The following is a 17,259-nucleotide window of genomic DNA, read 5'->3' on the forward strand; positions in this document are numbered from 1 at the left end:
AGGGAAAACATACAGGAACGTCAATAGATGGTGGAGGAGGAGAGAAGGAAGTTGAGGGAGAGTGTCCGCTGCGAATTCATTTCGGTGATGAACGGAATACGGATGTTGCCTGTCTTTTCTGAATAACCGGTAGAGTGGGTAACACATGGTTTAAAAGTTTCCTCAAACCCTGGTAAGACAACACTTCACTTGTATCCATATCAACACTGTGTTGTTTATGTGTGTGTGTGTGTTTATCATTTTGTGGGGACCAAATGTCCCCATAAGGATAGTAAAACACGAAATGTTTGATATTGTGGGGACATTTTGTCGGTCCCCATGAGGAAAACAGCTTATAAATCATACTAAATTATGTTTTTTGAAAATGTAAAAATGCAGAAAGTTTTCTGTGAGGGTTAGGCGATATACTATATAGTTTGTACAGTATAAAAACCATTATGTCTATGGAAAGTCCCCATAAAACATGGAAACCCGTGCGCGCGCGTGTGTGTGTGTGTGCGCGCGCGGGTGGGGTACATGGGTTTGTGAGTCTGACTTGAAGAACGAACGACTCGAAACCGAAGAGACGAACTAATCATTTCTCTTTCCGGTACTGACAGCATAGTCTCGATGGGACTGACAGGAAGAACGAAAGACTCGGACCCGGCCGAAACCGAACCAGACGAACTAATCATTTCTCTTTCCGGTACTGACAGCAGCATAGTCTCTATGGGACTGACAGGAAGAACGAAAGACTCGGACCCGGCCGAACCCGAAGACTCGCGAAAGATGAACTAATCATTTATGACTTCATGTACCTTATGCGATGTTGCGCGCATGCGCGGTCAACACAAAATGAACGAATCACTCTCTGAGACAACTCGGTAGTCCCGAGTCATATTAAAGATTCGTTCAAAATGAACGAATCGTTCATGAACGACACATCACTAGTACAGGTGTGTTTTTTCTCTTAGAGAAAACTTTATAACACAGAAGAGTAAAAACAGTCAGCGGGAAAAGTTAGTTTTAGGTACAATGTTCATATATGCTCTCATGCAGGGGTGTCCACACTTTTTTGCATGATGATCTACTTTTAAATGACCAACTCAATAAGATCTACCAACTAAAAAAAACACAGTTTTGTTTTTAAATAAAATGCTTGTTGGGACTACTGCATTTATCCCTAAATGGAATTCATCTTCTAATTAATTAAAAAAATATATAATAATGTTCAATGTTGATATCATTCTGTTTTAACACTAAACCAAAAACACCTACAGCACAATAGATTACAATAGCCAGGGCATTTACCTTATTCTGATGATTTGCACTGAATTTAATCAGACAGTTTTGTATAATCCGGGCAGTAGCTGCTGGTAGCTAGCCTCAAAAACTGCTAGCTTCGCAATTTCGCGCTCTGTTCTCAGAAGCCCTTGGAAGCCGCGAACCTAGTTGTCATGGCAACTGAATAAACAAAAATCTCGCCTGGTCAAAATTTACTTGTCAAGTGCAAGTCAGACAGAAACAAAAATATGGAAAAACATTATATTTATTTGTATTAAAATTTAAAGAAATACATTTAAGTTTTGTGCGATCTACCAGCATTGCCTTTGCGATCGACTGGTAGATCGCGATAGACGTATTGGGCACCCCTGCTCTCATGGTTCATCAAGTGCCTAAGGGACCGTCCACAAACTGTGACAAAACGTTGGTGACGACCAAGCGTCCAGACATTGTATTCCCTAAAATAATTGATCACTGTACTCATAATTGGACACGTTGGCTTCAAATGTAGAAAGTGAGCCATCACACCTTTAGAATGAGGAAATGCTTTTATATTAAATGTGTTTGTTATGTTAGAATATGCAAGTCCATTGAATGAACTCTTGGACACCGGCATTTTAGCTGAGTTTTTAGACGGTCCCTTACCGTAATGAACATCATACCTAAAAATTGATCTCTGTGTTGTAAAGTGTCCCATTACTGTTTTACTGCGTTACAATATATATTTCTTTATTTTTAATATAAAACAAGACAAATATGCTAAGAACATTATGTTTTTGAAGTGTCTAACCCCCCCTAGCATTTGCTGGAAATGCCATGACCCGGTCAGGATATACATTTGTATGTACTGTAAATGCTTTACTGTTTGCCTTTTCCGAACAATGGGGACAACTGACCTCTCCGCCTGCCCAGCGTTCATTCGGAACACCCACAGCGCGAATCGCTTCCATTAGAGAGCGAAAACAGTTTAAAATAACAGTGCGGTTGAGCAGAAAGCAGAGATGTGGACCAGAGATTTCACTCAACAGCCAATCACAGAGCCCTCATTAAAACAGGCTGTTTCCATGGCAATGTAGGATATATACATAACATACAGGTCACACTATGGTAGCCCATAGTTACTAACCAAAGACCTTCACTTTTCAGAGTCACAATTATTTTCTTACCCTTTGACACATGCACACACATAGTAAGGGTAATACAGTGGCTGTGGTTTATACACTGTGGGAGCTGTATTTGTATGATTAATGGTGTGCTATTCATATCATCTGTCAAATCTGCAGAAACCATCATGGCACAGTGGGAAACACACATGCAGATACACTTGAAACACTCCAGAGACACACATAAAACACTTGTATGTGTATTCCATGCTAGTGTTGGGAAGCCCAGCCCTAATAGTAACTTGGACATGGCATTTTTTTAATTCTGTATGCGAACACGGGCTAGATGCTTGCCTTGGCTTATTATATCATTTATTTAAATTACAGAGTATTTCTTGCTTAATTGTTCATTAGAAATTAACAAAAGCGCATTATTGATCCAGTACTCATTCTTTCCTTACCCCTAGTCTACAATAATCATTTTATATGCAGAGCAGAGTTGTCGGGTTCAATTTGGAGGGATCCTTCATTCATCCTTGCATGTCTGAAAACAAAGAAAAATTCTGGCTACTTTGGCGCTCGGACACATTTTCTTGTTTCCCCTTACTATCAGTGACTCTTGGTGTAGCTTGTCAGATCCGCTAAACTGACATAAAAAAAGAAACCGTTCCTCTGCAAGTAACTTGGAATTTTGTGTGTTAACCACAGATGTCGATATAAAGCCCAGAATTCCGTCATGCACCTTTAAAAAAAAAGCATTAAAGGGATATTTCACTGAAAAATGAAAATTCTCTCATCATTTACTCACCTTAATGCCATCCCAGATGTGTATGACTTTCTTCTGCAGAACACAAATGAAGATTTTTAGAAGAATATCTCAGCTCTGTTGGTCCATTCAATGCAAGTGAATGGTGACTAGAACTTTGACACTCCAAAAAGCACATAAAGATGACATAAGAGTAATCCATAAGACTCCAGTGGTTATATCCATGTTGTCAGAAGTGATATGATAGGTGTGGTTGGGAAACGGATCAATATTTAATTCAGTTTTTACTATAAATCTACAGTTTCACCAGCCCTCCTATGCACGTTCACAAGAATTCTTCTTTTTCTGATTTTTTTGCCGATTCACATTCTCGGTGCATATTCCATCTACTGGGCAGGGAGGATAAAGAAAAAAAGATAGGGTTAAAGTAGAATTCTGTTTTTTATTTTTTATAATTTTTGCAGAACAGACTAGTAGGTGGCGCTATGCACAAAGAATGCAATTAGTAAAAAAATGATTTAATAACAGAAGACGAAATCTCTTGAACGTGCAAAGGAAGAACATGCATGTGGAAGTAGATTTACAGTAAAAAAAAAAAAGGCAGTTTCTCACCCACATCTATTATATCACTTCTGAAGACATGGATTTAACCACTGGATTCTTATGGGTTACTTTTATGCTGCCTTTATGTGCTTTTTGGAGCTTTAACATTTTGGTCACCAATCACTTGCATTGTTACTGAGCTGAAATATTCTTCAAAAAAATCTTAATTTGTGTTCAGTAGAAGAAAAGGACACATCGGAGATGGTATGAGGGTGAGTAAATTATGAGAGATTTTCATTTTTGGGTGAACTATTCCTTTAAAGCATCAAACTTGAAAATATACGGTTATATTTAGGAAAACAAATTAAACTTAAAAAAAAATCTTTATTAAAATCAAAGTATTTAACAGACTGTTTATTTTGCTACAAAATAGCAACGTAAAATGCCACACATGGACGTCTGGGAATTCTATTGAGCTTGAATTTGTGATTTTGTCACATCACTATTTGTTGGCAAAAAAAAAGTTGGAAAATCGACACTATTTTGAAATCAGATAATCTGACAGTCAGTCACCATTACCTTTTTATTTTATTATAATTATTATATATTGTTTTGTCAATACAATGAGAGTGAATGGTGACAGACTCTCTGCTTAACATCTCAACATGAGGGTGAATATATGAAGACCGAATTCTCATTTTTGGGGGATCTATCATCACTTAAAATTAGTCGTGAGTTTCAACTAAGTAGCTGCAAGCTGTTTCCAGCATAGTGTTTGGAGATGCTGCGCTCTCACAGTTAAAGGAATTCATATTTCCTTCATTAGCTCACAGCAGAAGCACTTTACTGAGTTTTATGCTTATGAAGATGGAGATCGTTTACGGGAACAGACTTTTATGGTGTGCCATTAATTAAACGTGCTGATGTTCTGTATGTCGGTAATGTGTCAGCATGTCTGTAAATTTCATAAGTGCATCTAGAGATGGAGTGAGTTATTGAGTCCGAGTTGAGTTTATGCACTAGATTTGCTGACACACACACATTTTAACATGCGCACACACACACACACACACACACAGGTTTATGAAACTACCAGGTCAAACTCATAAATTAATATTTGTTTGTGTACACAGTGACCAATCACATTTGAAAATAGCCGTGTGTTGAGCCTATAGCAACTTAATATTTGTGCACTCAAATACATACCAAAACTGGTTTTACAGAGCCTGATGCCATCCAAGAAACTTTTTTAAAAAAAGTTTTTTTTAGGAGATTATTTTTTTTAACTGGTAGGGACTGATCAATACTATATGCACATGATAAAATGCAACTGACTATATGCAAATCCTGCATACTTTGGGCAGTTTGGTGTGATAGGCTCAGCAACCTTTACTGTTCAAGCTATTTTTTGTACAGAATAATTAATAAAAGCACTCGGACAAAAACATTCCTTTACCGATGATAACTGGAACCATTAGTCGGATCTGAAGAACCTCTACTGTATTGTAACCTCAAGAACTATTTTAATCTCCAAAGAACCAAATAGCAACTTAAGCATCAATACTACATAGATGGGTCTTCTTGATAAGGACAGGGTTCTGTGCTGAACTTAAAATGCTGCGAAGAACCAATGGAGAATTTAAGGTGTTCATGAATGTCAGAAAGGCAAAGTGGAGTGTCTAGGGCTGTATGTGAGCACAGAGTTCAGGAGGAAGTGTTTTTGTGGGCACTTCAGTATTTATGTGTGTGTGTGTGTGTGTGTGTGTGTGTGAGTGAGTGTGTTTAGGGCTTTAACATGTGTCGTCTGTGGGTGTTCATTATGCACAGCTCAAGGGACCGATCACTCACGCTCAGCAAAGCCGAATCTCCACAACGACCCGTAACCAAAAATCTGCCCTCGCTGTATACAACTGTTCCACTGTGTCGCTCTGTTGTTTTTCTATCACTCTCACTGTTTTTCCATCCATCCATTCATAATCACAACCACACAGTCTCAGTCTTTTTGAAGAAATTGCACACTAATATGATATAATAAATGTTATACAGTACATATACATACTATGCAAAAGTTTTAGAACACAAATGCAGTTTTGTTTTTTAAAGAAATTGATGCTCCTGTTCATCAAGGATGCAAATGATCACAAATTACAGTAAAGACATTTAGAATGTTACGATTTACTCTATTTAAATAAATGCTTTATTCTTCAAACATTCTGTACATCCAAAAATCTATTTTTATTATATTACTGTTATATTATTTATTTATTATTATTTAAATAATTTATTCATTGAAAAATAATATATAATTATTATATAATTATATATATAACTATAATTATATAGTAGTGTTATTTTATAATAGTTGTATTATATTATTATTATTATTGATGTAAATGTTTTTTATGACCATTCTCCAAGCCAGAGGATTATTATTTTTGTTTTATTGCTCTTTCTTAGCTCCTGAAGCTTCATGGAGTTCTGAGCGATGTTTCATTATAGTGTCTGCTCTCAGATGTTTCTCCTAAAATAAAAATAACAGTTAAAACAAACAAAACAGTTGTTGAGATACAGTAAGAGCCCAGATTATTCTCTTCTAAACCTCTAGTGGAGACTAATGAGATTTCTCTTTTTATGAGGTGAAAAGTAAATGTGAACTTGTAAAATTGGATTCAGTAATTTGCTGCATTGGCAAAAGTAGTTTATAACTGCCACATCCTTCAGTAACAGCGTATTTGCAAAGCCTGTATTACATAATGACAGATTTATAAACAATATATGCTTTAATGTGCCGCTCAAACGGTTAAGGTAATACTGAAATGATCAAGGGAGCTTCTTATAAATAACCTACAGCTCAGTGTTTTTAATGCTGGGATCCTTCAGGAGTGAATAAATTGCATTTTTGGCCTTGGAAGAACGTTTAGAGTTCTGAAACTTACAGTATGTTTTTATAGTACATTGAACCCTTTGTCTCACAGAAATATAGATTTTGCTTGACTCATCTGGGACAAAAAAAAAGTTTAGCTTTTATGAGAGAGAGAGAGAGAGAGAGAGAGAGAGAGAGAGAAATAAATAATGTCTTTGTGCATTTACATTAATTTGTTTTACAGATGCTTTCTAAAGTGTGTCCCTGCAGACAATTAACATAACAAATAAAAGTCCTAAAATTGAAGGTTACTGGACTGCCGTAATACAGTGATAAAATGTGTGTGTGTGCGTGCGTGCGCGTGTGTGATCTCTAGAGGCTCTCAGTACATCTGTGTTGTGATTAATGACTGTCTCTCCCCGCAGAGAGCAAGACACAGCACAATAACAGTTCATACATCCACCTCTCCTCTTTGTCTCAGTTTTTTTTTATGACATTATTTTTGTTATTAAAATAGAGACAAATGACAGTAGTTTGACTCAAGTGTCCATTTGTTCTACATTTAATTTCATTGCTATTTGGGAGAAACAATTGAGATTTTAAAGAGATCTCAATTGTGATTTTCCATAATTTTTTCTTTTACTAGAGTCTTCGGGGCTTAGCTCAGACCTCTGTGAATACATACTGTATTATACACTTTCAGAATCGGAATATATTACACTTTATTATAAAAGTTTAAATGTTACATCTGTGAGGTGTAATTTGTATAGTACAGTTTTTAATATTACCAAAACTAAAACTAAAAAGTCACACTAACTTTTCTCTCAGCCTCAGATACGTTGTATGCTTTTAACACTTTAAAATCTGATTTAAAAAACATCATATTGTCCCTTTCGGCTTTCCGTAGATTGACATACGTCGTGTATGGTGTACAGTTTTATGGAATTGATTCGTTGGGTGCTTAAGTTAGTTTAAATGATAGCAGGCTGTAAAATAGTAACATATGATAACAAAAATTGTTGCTAGATTTGCCAAAGACTGCAAGGTTTATTGCATCGTGTCTTAAAGCATTTCCCTTCTGAAGACGCCAATTAATCCACCATAGTCGTATGGATACTTTTATGATGGCTTTATGTGCTTTTGGAGCTTCAAAATGTAGGTGCCCTTTCACTTGCATTTTATGGACCTACAGAGCTGAAATATTCTTCTAAAAATCTTAATTTCTGTTCTGCAGATGAAAGAAAGTCATACACATCTGAGATGACATGAGGGTGAGTAAATGATGAGAGCATTTTTGGGTGAACTAATCCTTTAATAAAAGTGTTTTGCAAAAAAATGCAAATGTACTGGCTCGTGACTTAAAGTTTGCAAAATCCTCAAGCATATCTGTATATATTACTCTTTGTATTCAGGGTTAAATATCTGAATATTTGGTACTTGCTGCATCTGGATGGACCAACTCCGCACAGTTCCCAATAACTCAGCAAGACAGAAATGTTGACCAAGCACACCATCGCAATTGTGTATCGCGACCGTTATTTGCAAACATACAGTGCTGGAAAGCAGCTGCCAGCATGAACAAGTGTAATACTTATTTTTAAAATATTAAACATGTAACATGTTTTCATATCAACTTGATAGCGAAGCAATGGTACTTCTTACATCATAACAAGATTATTAAAACATTCAGAGCTTTAGCCCTGTCTTCTCTTTTCTTTCTTTCTCTCTCTCTCTCTCCTCTCCTCTTCTCTCTCCTGTCCTTTCCTCCTCTTCTGTTTCCTCATCTCTTCTCTTTTCTCCTCTCCTACATCCCGTACCTCCTCGTCCCTTCTCTTCTCTCCCCATCTCATCTTGTCTCTCTTCTCCTCGTCTCTCTTCTCCTCATCTCTTCTCTTTTCTCCTCTCCTCCATCCCGTACCTCCTCTCCTCGTTTCTTCTCCTCTCTCCCCATCTCATCTCGTCTCTCTTCTCCTGGTGAGTGTGAGAATGGCATTGCTCCCAGGTGAGCGTGCTCCATCTCTTTCACTCTGCCATGGAATTAGGTGCGTGCCGGAGCAGGGAGTCACGGTTGAAAGTGTGCTGTTAGTGGTGGGAGAACAAATCAGATGTGAAAATATATCTTCGGCATCAAGGATGAACAAAGCAGTAGTGATCTTTCTAAAAGAGCCTTTTGTTGCGCAAATTATCGAAAGTGGTGTCCTGATTAATAAAGGTTTTAGTCCAATCTTTCCATTGGCAACGTTAACATCTAAGGTAATTATCTTGAATGTGCTGCCATTTATCCAAGACAAAGTTATTGAGAGAGAACGTATTAGGTTCGGAAGAATCGCCAGCCTGATAAAAGCCATATCACTGGGTTGGAAAAGTTCAGAACTAAAACGTGTTATGTCATTTCGACAACAATTCACGTTTTTAAAAGACCCAACACTGGATATATCGTTTCGTGTCATGGATGAAGGTAAGTCGTTTATGATTCATGCTTCAACTGTTGGATTGAAATGTTTTGAATGTGGTGATGTTGGTCTCAAACAGTTCGCTTGTCCTCATAAAGTTCAAGTGAGAATAATGGAGAATAATGTTGATAAGGTAGAACGTGAAGAGAATGAGTTGGCTGGAGAAAATACTCAAATTGAACTGAAACAGTAACTGAACAGGCTATAGCTGAAGTACAAGAGTGTGATAATGAAGGAATTGAGGTTTTGGAAGTTGTGGTACAATATGAAAATCAGTCTGTAGAAGTACAAGATATTATCGACGAGAATGCGAGTACAAGTGGAGTTGAGATGCTCAAGTATGAGAAAATTCAAAATTCTGTGGTAGGCCGACTACAAGATGAAGATAAAGCAGAAATGAGGGATGATGATACATTCTCTCAAATGTCAGGTGATTCTGAAACAGGGTATCAGATGGAGACAGCAATCTTTATTCTCTCTGGGAGATAAATGATTTTCTGAGACATGAGACATTTGGAAGAGCGGTAGAAATTAGAGGGGTTTTTTCCAGACACTGAAAAATGTTTGAAATCGGTGGTCAAATTGCAGCGTATTGTTGGACTAGATTAATTGAATGAAAAAAAGAGGTTTCGATTGAGGAAACTGCTTACAAAACTAAGAAATGCTTATGAGAATAGGCTCTTTTAATATAAATGGTGTGAGAGATCAAACTTAAAGGGCAGTATTATCAGAATTTGTAAAAATTAGGAATATTGATATAGTAATGTTACAAGAGACTCATTCTGATAGGTCTAATGAAAGATAAGGGGGTTTATGGTGGGAGGGGAAGTATGCACTCAGTCATGGGAAGTAGTTACTGGAAGAGCATTATTTGTCCATGCAGAAGTTGAAGGAATAATGTTTTTATTTATCAATGTTTAAGCACCAAATGTTGGTTCAGGGAGAGTTTAACTATTTCTGAATATATTAAGAGGCACATTTCGAACTTTTATAAAAAATTTTGTATAGTTATGGCTGGAGACTGATAGAAATAGTGAAGAACCTCATTTTTAATCAGCTGTAGTACTTTCTAAGATGATTCAAGAACATGTGATGTTTGGAGAAATGGGAATAAAGGGGTAAAACAACATACATTTGTCAAAATAAGTAATAATGAAGTTAAAGGGGCTAGATTAGGCAGGTTTTATACAAGTCTTTCAATACTAGAGTGATGGATGCTGCTATCATTCCTGTTGGTTTCTCTGATCACCATATGGTAACTATAGATATAAATAAAAAAATGACTTTTAGATCGCAGTATTGTTGGCATTTTTATAAGAAATGATTGTATAATAAGTTATTTTGTGAGTTTTACTCATCTTTGGGGAAAATGGAGGTTAGAGAAAAATAATTATGAGACTAAGTCAATGGTGGGAGGTCGGAAAGGTGCTTATTAAAATTTTCTGTAAAAGTTATGAGTCAAATTTCACTTAAAGTTAGAGATACACTGTAAAAAAATTCACCCGTATATTTACAGTAAAATACTGGCAGCTGTGGTTCCAGCCCTTTACCATAATTTTACGGTTTCAACAATGCTGTAATTTCACAGTAAAGTACTGGCAGCTGTGGTTCCAGCCCTTTACCGTAATTTTACAGTTTCAACAATGCTGTAATTTCACAGTAAAATGCTGGCAGCTGTGGTTCCAGCCATTTACCGTAATTCTAGTTTTTAATTTTACGGCTGTGCTTTAATTTTTAAAGTACTAGCAGCAATGTTTCCAGCTATAATTCTACAGTATAAAAAAGTTAGAATATAAATACTGTTTTCTATTTACTCTATTGTCGGATATCTATTAACAATATGTAGCATAATGTATACAGACATTCTAAACAGACTTTTTACTCAATGGAAAAAATTAAGACAAAATGGAGTACATTGTTTGACATTTATTTAAAACAGGTAACATGTTTTAACAATACATTAACAGTATTTAAGAAAATAAAAAATAAAAAACAAAAATCACAGACAATAAATTTTAAAATTCAATGAGAGGATCCAAAAACAGAAAGCTTACAAAGAGGTAAAAAAACGAACAAACAAAAAACAGCCAACCTCAGCAACCATGCCAGAGAAGAAGTCTGGGACATAATCAAGAGAACCCAACGTAGGAAGAGGCGAAAAACAGCCAACACGTCCCACATCAGCTTTTGACATCTGGTCTGAGGGGAAAGAAAATCAAGAAAATCTTAGTGGTAAAATAAAGCACATGGCAAAACCTAGTGATCGCATTTAAAATACAGCGAACACTTTTAAAAGATACATAAAATGATCATGTTAATGTACTTAACTAATCTTAGAGAGCAAATGAGGATGTATGTTTGTTACAGCATAGAGGAAAAACATAAAAAACATAATCTTAACAGAAAGATTATGGGGTCAAGACAAGACCAGAAAGTTTAGCTGTGTGTAAAAGAAAGTTATTGTGTGTTTTCCAGTTAGCCGGAAAGGAGTAGATAATTAATTGATTTGAGTGTGTGTATATGTATAGAGATCTGTTAAGTTTTATGTGCAAACAAATGTTTAAAGCACATTTGAGAGTACAGTGGGGAACCCTCAACCTTTTGGAATTGGTTAGTTTTCTGCATTAATTGGTCATAAAATATCATCTGATCTTCACCAGTCACAAGTATAGACAAACACAATGTCCTTAGAGGGATAGTTCACCCCAAAAATTCTCATTTACTCACTCTCATGCTATTATACATGACAATCTTTAAGTTCATACAATGGCATTGATTGGCTGCCATTCTTTTGACACCTAAAAAACAACACAACAATCGAGACATTAAAGGAACACACCGACATTTTGGGACTTTAGCTTATTCACCGTATCCCCCAGAGTTAGATAAGTCCATAGATACACTTTTCATCTCTGTGCGTGCTGTAACTCTGTCAGACGCACCCACCGCTAGCCTAGCTTAGCACAAAGACTGGAAGTAAATGGCTCCAGCTAGCATATTGCTCCCAATAAGTGACAAAATAATGCCAAAATTTTCCTATTTATATGTTGTGATTTGTATAGTCACAGTGTGTACAAATAGAAAGGTCATATGAGACTCTGTCCATCTTTTAACCGTATACATACTGGGAACTAAATTCTCAGAAGGCGAAGCACTGCTGTTTGGGTAGAGTGATTAGCATAACACTCTGAGCGAACTCTCTGCTCCTCACCACGGGGCTTCTCAGGTGCTGCGAGCAAATCACTCCGCCCAAGTAGCAGTGCTTCGCCTAATCACAACATATAAATAGGAAAATTTTGGTGTTATTTTGTCACTTATTGGGAACAGTAAGCTAGCTAGAGCCATTTACCTCCAGTCTTTGTGCTAGGCTAGCAGTGGGTGCATAAGACAGAGTTACGGCACCCACGGAGATGAAAAGGGTATGTATGGACTTATCTAACTCTGGGGGATACGGTGAATAAGCTGAAGTCCCAAAAAGTCGCCGTGTTCCTTTAATTGACAAGACCCCAGTGGATGAATCAATGTATTCTGAAGCCAAGCGATAGATGTGTGTAATACAAATATTAATATTTTTTACTCTTTTTTTTTTTTTTTTTTTGTGTAAGAAAAACAAAAAAATGTAAATACTAAATTAACTATAAATCATTACTTCTGATTTACTGTCATAAGAGTGTTCCCCAGAGGGACATGGTGACGTGACGTAAGTGAGTTGTGAAGCTCATGCGAAGTGTCGGTCATCCTTGCTTCTGTGTTACTTCTCGAACAAGCTTTCACAATGCACTTACATCACATGTCACATTGTCCCTCTCCTAAGTGCACATATGACAATAGACTGGAAGCAATGAGTTATAGTTAATTTAGCATTTTTAGGTTTTCTTAATTTTATTACACACACCTATCGTGTGGGTTCAGAAGGCATTGATTCATCCACTGGGGTCATATGAATTACCATCACGATCGCTGTTTGTTTTTTTTAAGTGTCAGACATGCGACAGCCATTCAATGGATTTGTTGCCTTAAAATCGAATTTTTCTGAAGAAAAAAAGCTATAGATATATATATCAGGGATCACATGAGGGAAGGTAATGATGAAAGAATATTTTGGGTGAACTAGTCCAAATGCACAAATGGTACTGCATGGTTGTGCACAAAGTTTGCAAGGATACATGGTATGAAACTTACCAAAGATTAGGGCTGGTACTGTCTCAGTAAAACATTTATCAAGTGAATGATTCCTTGAAAAACAGAAGAAGAAAATAATTATTACGAAATCTTTAACCAAGCAAAGAAATTCGACGTCAGAGCACGGAGAACATTGAATACTGGAATTCCTCTGTCTGTCTGCAAAAAGCGATTCGTAATCAGTAACTTAGCACAGTCAAAAATACCTTGTGAAAAAGGCGATTTTACAGGTTTGAAGTAACATAATAGAATAACAACAAAGAAATAAACTTACCTTGAACAGAACAGTGCCCTTTTTGAAGACAGCCTAGAGGAGTGTTCTGAAACAATTCTGTTCTTTGCTGCTTTCTGTTCGAAAATAGGCCGCGTTGAAGATGCCCCTCCCCCACGTGCTATTTTTTACAGTCCAAGACTGTTTTTTCCAGGAACAAATGGGTTTACACATAAATGCTGTAAATTTACCGCAAGTAATTAATTTATGGAACATAGACTGTAAATTTACAGGATTAAACTGTTTATTGAAATAACAGTATTTTACTGTAGGAAATTGACTGTATTTTTACAGCAATTTTTAACAGTAGTTCAAAATTTGCAATGTGAAATAGGAGAAATGGAAAAGATGTTGATGGACAATGAAGAAGGGATCAATTAAAGTGGTGAATTAAGTTAGAAGAAGCTCAAATTGAAACATCTATTGCAAGAGCAAGTTTATAATGCTTTAAGGTCACGGTTTTGTTCAATTAAGGATATGGATGCTCCTAGTACTTATTTCTTTAAATTGGAGCAAAATGTGGTGCAACATAATCCTATGCTTTATTTAAAACATCCAGATGGAATAATTACGGACAATCCAAGTGAAATGTGAAAACTTGCAGTTGATTTTTATTCTGGACTTTTTAGTGCTGGACAATGTGATGAAGAGAATGCTGCTGACCTTTTTCAAGAACTTCCTAAGTTGCAACCTAAACAGAAAGAAACTTTGGATTGTGACATTACTTTAAGAGAGCTCACAGATGCAGTTAAACAATTTTAAGTGGGACATTCACCTGGGATTGATGGAATAACCACAGATTTCTCTCGTCAATTCTGGAACATTTTGGAACAAGATTTTTATGAAGTAACAAAAGAATGTTTGGAAAATGGTTGTCTTCCAAGCTGTAGACAAGCAGGACGACATCTTAATTACTTTTGCTGTTCTCATCTCTGCACTTCTGTTGCATCTTCTCCTCTCCTCATCTCATCTCTCCTCTTGTCTCTTCTTTTCTCTACTGTTCTCTTCTATCTCTCTTCTCGTCACACTCATACTTGGGAGAACTTCTCATGTGCTGGGGTTAAATGGAGCTGTCCATCATGTCTGATAAACTCATTCTGCAGTAGATATTCCCCAACGGATTTGCTTAAAGAAGCACACATTTCGTCAGTGCTTCACATTTTTCTTTGCATGTCACACTCTCTCTGTCCATTAGTGCTGCAATATTTATATATATATTTTTACTAGATGCTTGTAGAGTCTTGCTTGCCTGCGCAAAACGCACAGTGGTTGTCATGCAGTTGCTAAGGTGCTTGGTGGTTCCCTAATGGCCCATTTAAAATTTGTATCTGTGTGTACACGGAATACAGGAGTCACTCCTGAAATGTGATTGTTGATATAGATGTCAGTAACGGTGTTAACCACCACGCCAACAATGCAATTGCATGGGGTCCGGACATCTGTGAAATCTGCGCAAATCTGAAAGCTGTGCAAAAACACTCAAGGGGTGATTGGGGATATGTTGTCCTGTGTTCATGTTCAGATAAACTCTTCAGCCAGTGCTCGAATTGATTCAGTCTTTGGGGGGGGGGGTCTTAGCAGTCTTTTGGCTTTGGGGCATTTACATGTTTATTAAATCTTACTTGTCAGTATTATATTTTCTAAAATACAAATATATAGAGAGCCCCTACAAAGTCTATTTTTGTATTTCTTATGGGGGATACACACCGCGGTCTTTGCTTACAAAGAGGCTGTTGCCGTTGGAAAATGAGTGAGTAAAACGTGAACCATACTTTATCATTACACTAAATATAAAGCGGAAAACAAGTAAAAATTACTCCTGCTGTGCATCCCTAGAGAACTGCATTCAAAACTATAAATAAACTCCAGAGGCATCCGAAGCATTGTTTTCATTAGTGATCATCTCAGCAATTCGGGTGGGAAATGTCTCGACCTCAACCATAAATTTGACGTTATTCCTCCTCTTTCGAAATGTAAATTCAAGCCAGCTGACCCGTAACCAAGGAAGTTTGGGTTAAGAAACAATGGTTTTGAAGGAAAACAGATAAAAATGCACCTTGCCATCTTCACCAACATGCGATTCGTTCAACTCTTCGCAAGGTTGTGGTATTTATAAGAAAGGGGCTGACTAAATGATTGGAGAAGACTTGCATATGTCACCAGAGAGAAGTCTGTCGTTTAACCAGACGATTGAGTTATTACATTTTGATTTGAGTTTACAAAGTCCAAAAAAATATAATAAAATAAAACATATGCATGGATGAATCATTCGCAATAAGATAAATAACATGATTTTAGAAAATAGATCGAGTGGATTTTCATTTCATGCGAACTTTGAAGTTATTATACAAATCCAGTGGTGGACAGTAACGAAGTAAATGTAATTCGTTACTGTACTTAAGTAGCTTTTTTGCGTATCTGTACTTTACTGAAGTATTTAAATTTGGGGAGACTTTTACTTTAACTCCACTACATTTCAAAGTCAAATATCTTACTTTTTACTCTACTACATTTTCAAAATCAGTCGTTCCTTTTTATTTATGAGTGGATAAAAACGTAACTGGTCAAACGAGCCACCAATCACAGTACAGCGCGCGCGCATTGTTTTGAACTTGCCTTGGCGGCATCTACTAAGCGCGAACCAGGGGTGCGTTTCCCAAAAGCATCGTTAGCCAACTATGGTCGCAAGTTCCGTCGTTATCATCATAGTTCAACGAGTCGGTGTTTCCCGAAACCATCGTTCCAACGAACATTCGCAAACAGCATCGCAGAGTTGTGTGGTTGAAACGACAGCTCTCGACCTGTGGTTAGAAGCAGAGTTTCTTGTTATTATAACATGTGGGCTTAATAAATTATTAGTTTGGGCCAAATAAGCAAGATGACATGCAGTACAATCAGTATCTTTTATTTAGAAGACATAGCCTACAAATGTCCTTTATGTCTTTTAGTTTGTCAATAGATTTAAAGCACCGTTTTTGAAGAGTGCGCATGTGTGAACGTGCTCTAGTGCGTAAGAACGAGCCTATGATTGAATCTGGAAATAAAGCAAATAACTGAGAAAAATATGAGATAGTCCTCAGATGACATGTCCGTAATTTATAGCAAAACATCTAGCATTAATTCGATCATTAATTCGAACAGATTCATTAAAAGTAGTTTTTAATCCACCACATGTGTGACATCATTAACCAACGTGGTTGAACAACCAATTTGCGACAATACGGTTTCGGGAAACAGTCGTGACTAGCAAGTTGATTTCTTCAACAGTGCATTGTACTACGGTAGTGGAGCAGCAAGTTACGTCGATGTACGGGAAACGCACCCCAGAGCCGTTAAATATGAGAGTTGCGAACATAGACGGTTGCGACAGTGATCTCGCCGCCGTGCAGTCACGTGATTCGTGTAGCTCTCAATAGTTCCAAACAAATTGCGTTGCCAATGATTTTAAGCGGGGCAGAGAGCAGCAGCTATTATTGCAGCAATTATCGGTAAATATTGACGCATAATGTACATTGCTTATTATGTTGACACTAAAATGACTTGCATATAATAGCATTTTTTTTCTGGGGAGTAGCAGAAACACTGCATTAATACGTTTTTGTGTTTAATTTTGGAGGAAATTGGCTGCTCCCATAACATAGAAAAAAAAAAAAAAAATATATATATATATATATATATATATATATATATATATATATATATATATATATATATATATATGTATGTGTGTGTGTGTGTGCGCGTGTGTGTGTGTGTATATATATGTGTGTGCGTGTGTGTATATGTGTGTATATATATATATATATATATAATTT

The 17,259-nt window shown here is 36.6% G+C and overlaps 1 protein-coding gene across 1 annotated transcript in view; it reads left to right on the top strand.

The window, feature by feature from the left end:
* Nucleotides 1–17,259, top strand: part of LOC127643052 (netrin receptor UNC5C-like) — a 200,441-nt gene that overhangs the window by 98,363 nt on the left and 84,819 nt on the right. The gene's annotated exons all lie outside the window — the stretch shown is intronic.

Source organism: Xyrauchen texanus, chromosome 4 (genome assembly GCF_025860055.1).
Source record: "Xyrauchen texanus isolate HMW12.3.18 chromosome 4, RBS_HiC_50CHRs, whole genome shotgun sequence".
In the NCBI taxonomy this organism is placed as follows: Eukaryota; Metazoa; Chordata; class Actinopteri; order Cypriniformes; family Catostomidae; genus Xyrauchen; species Xyrauchen texanus.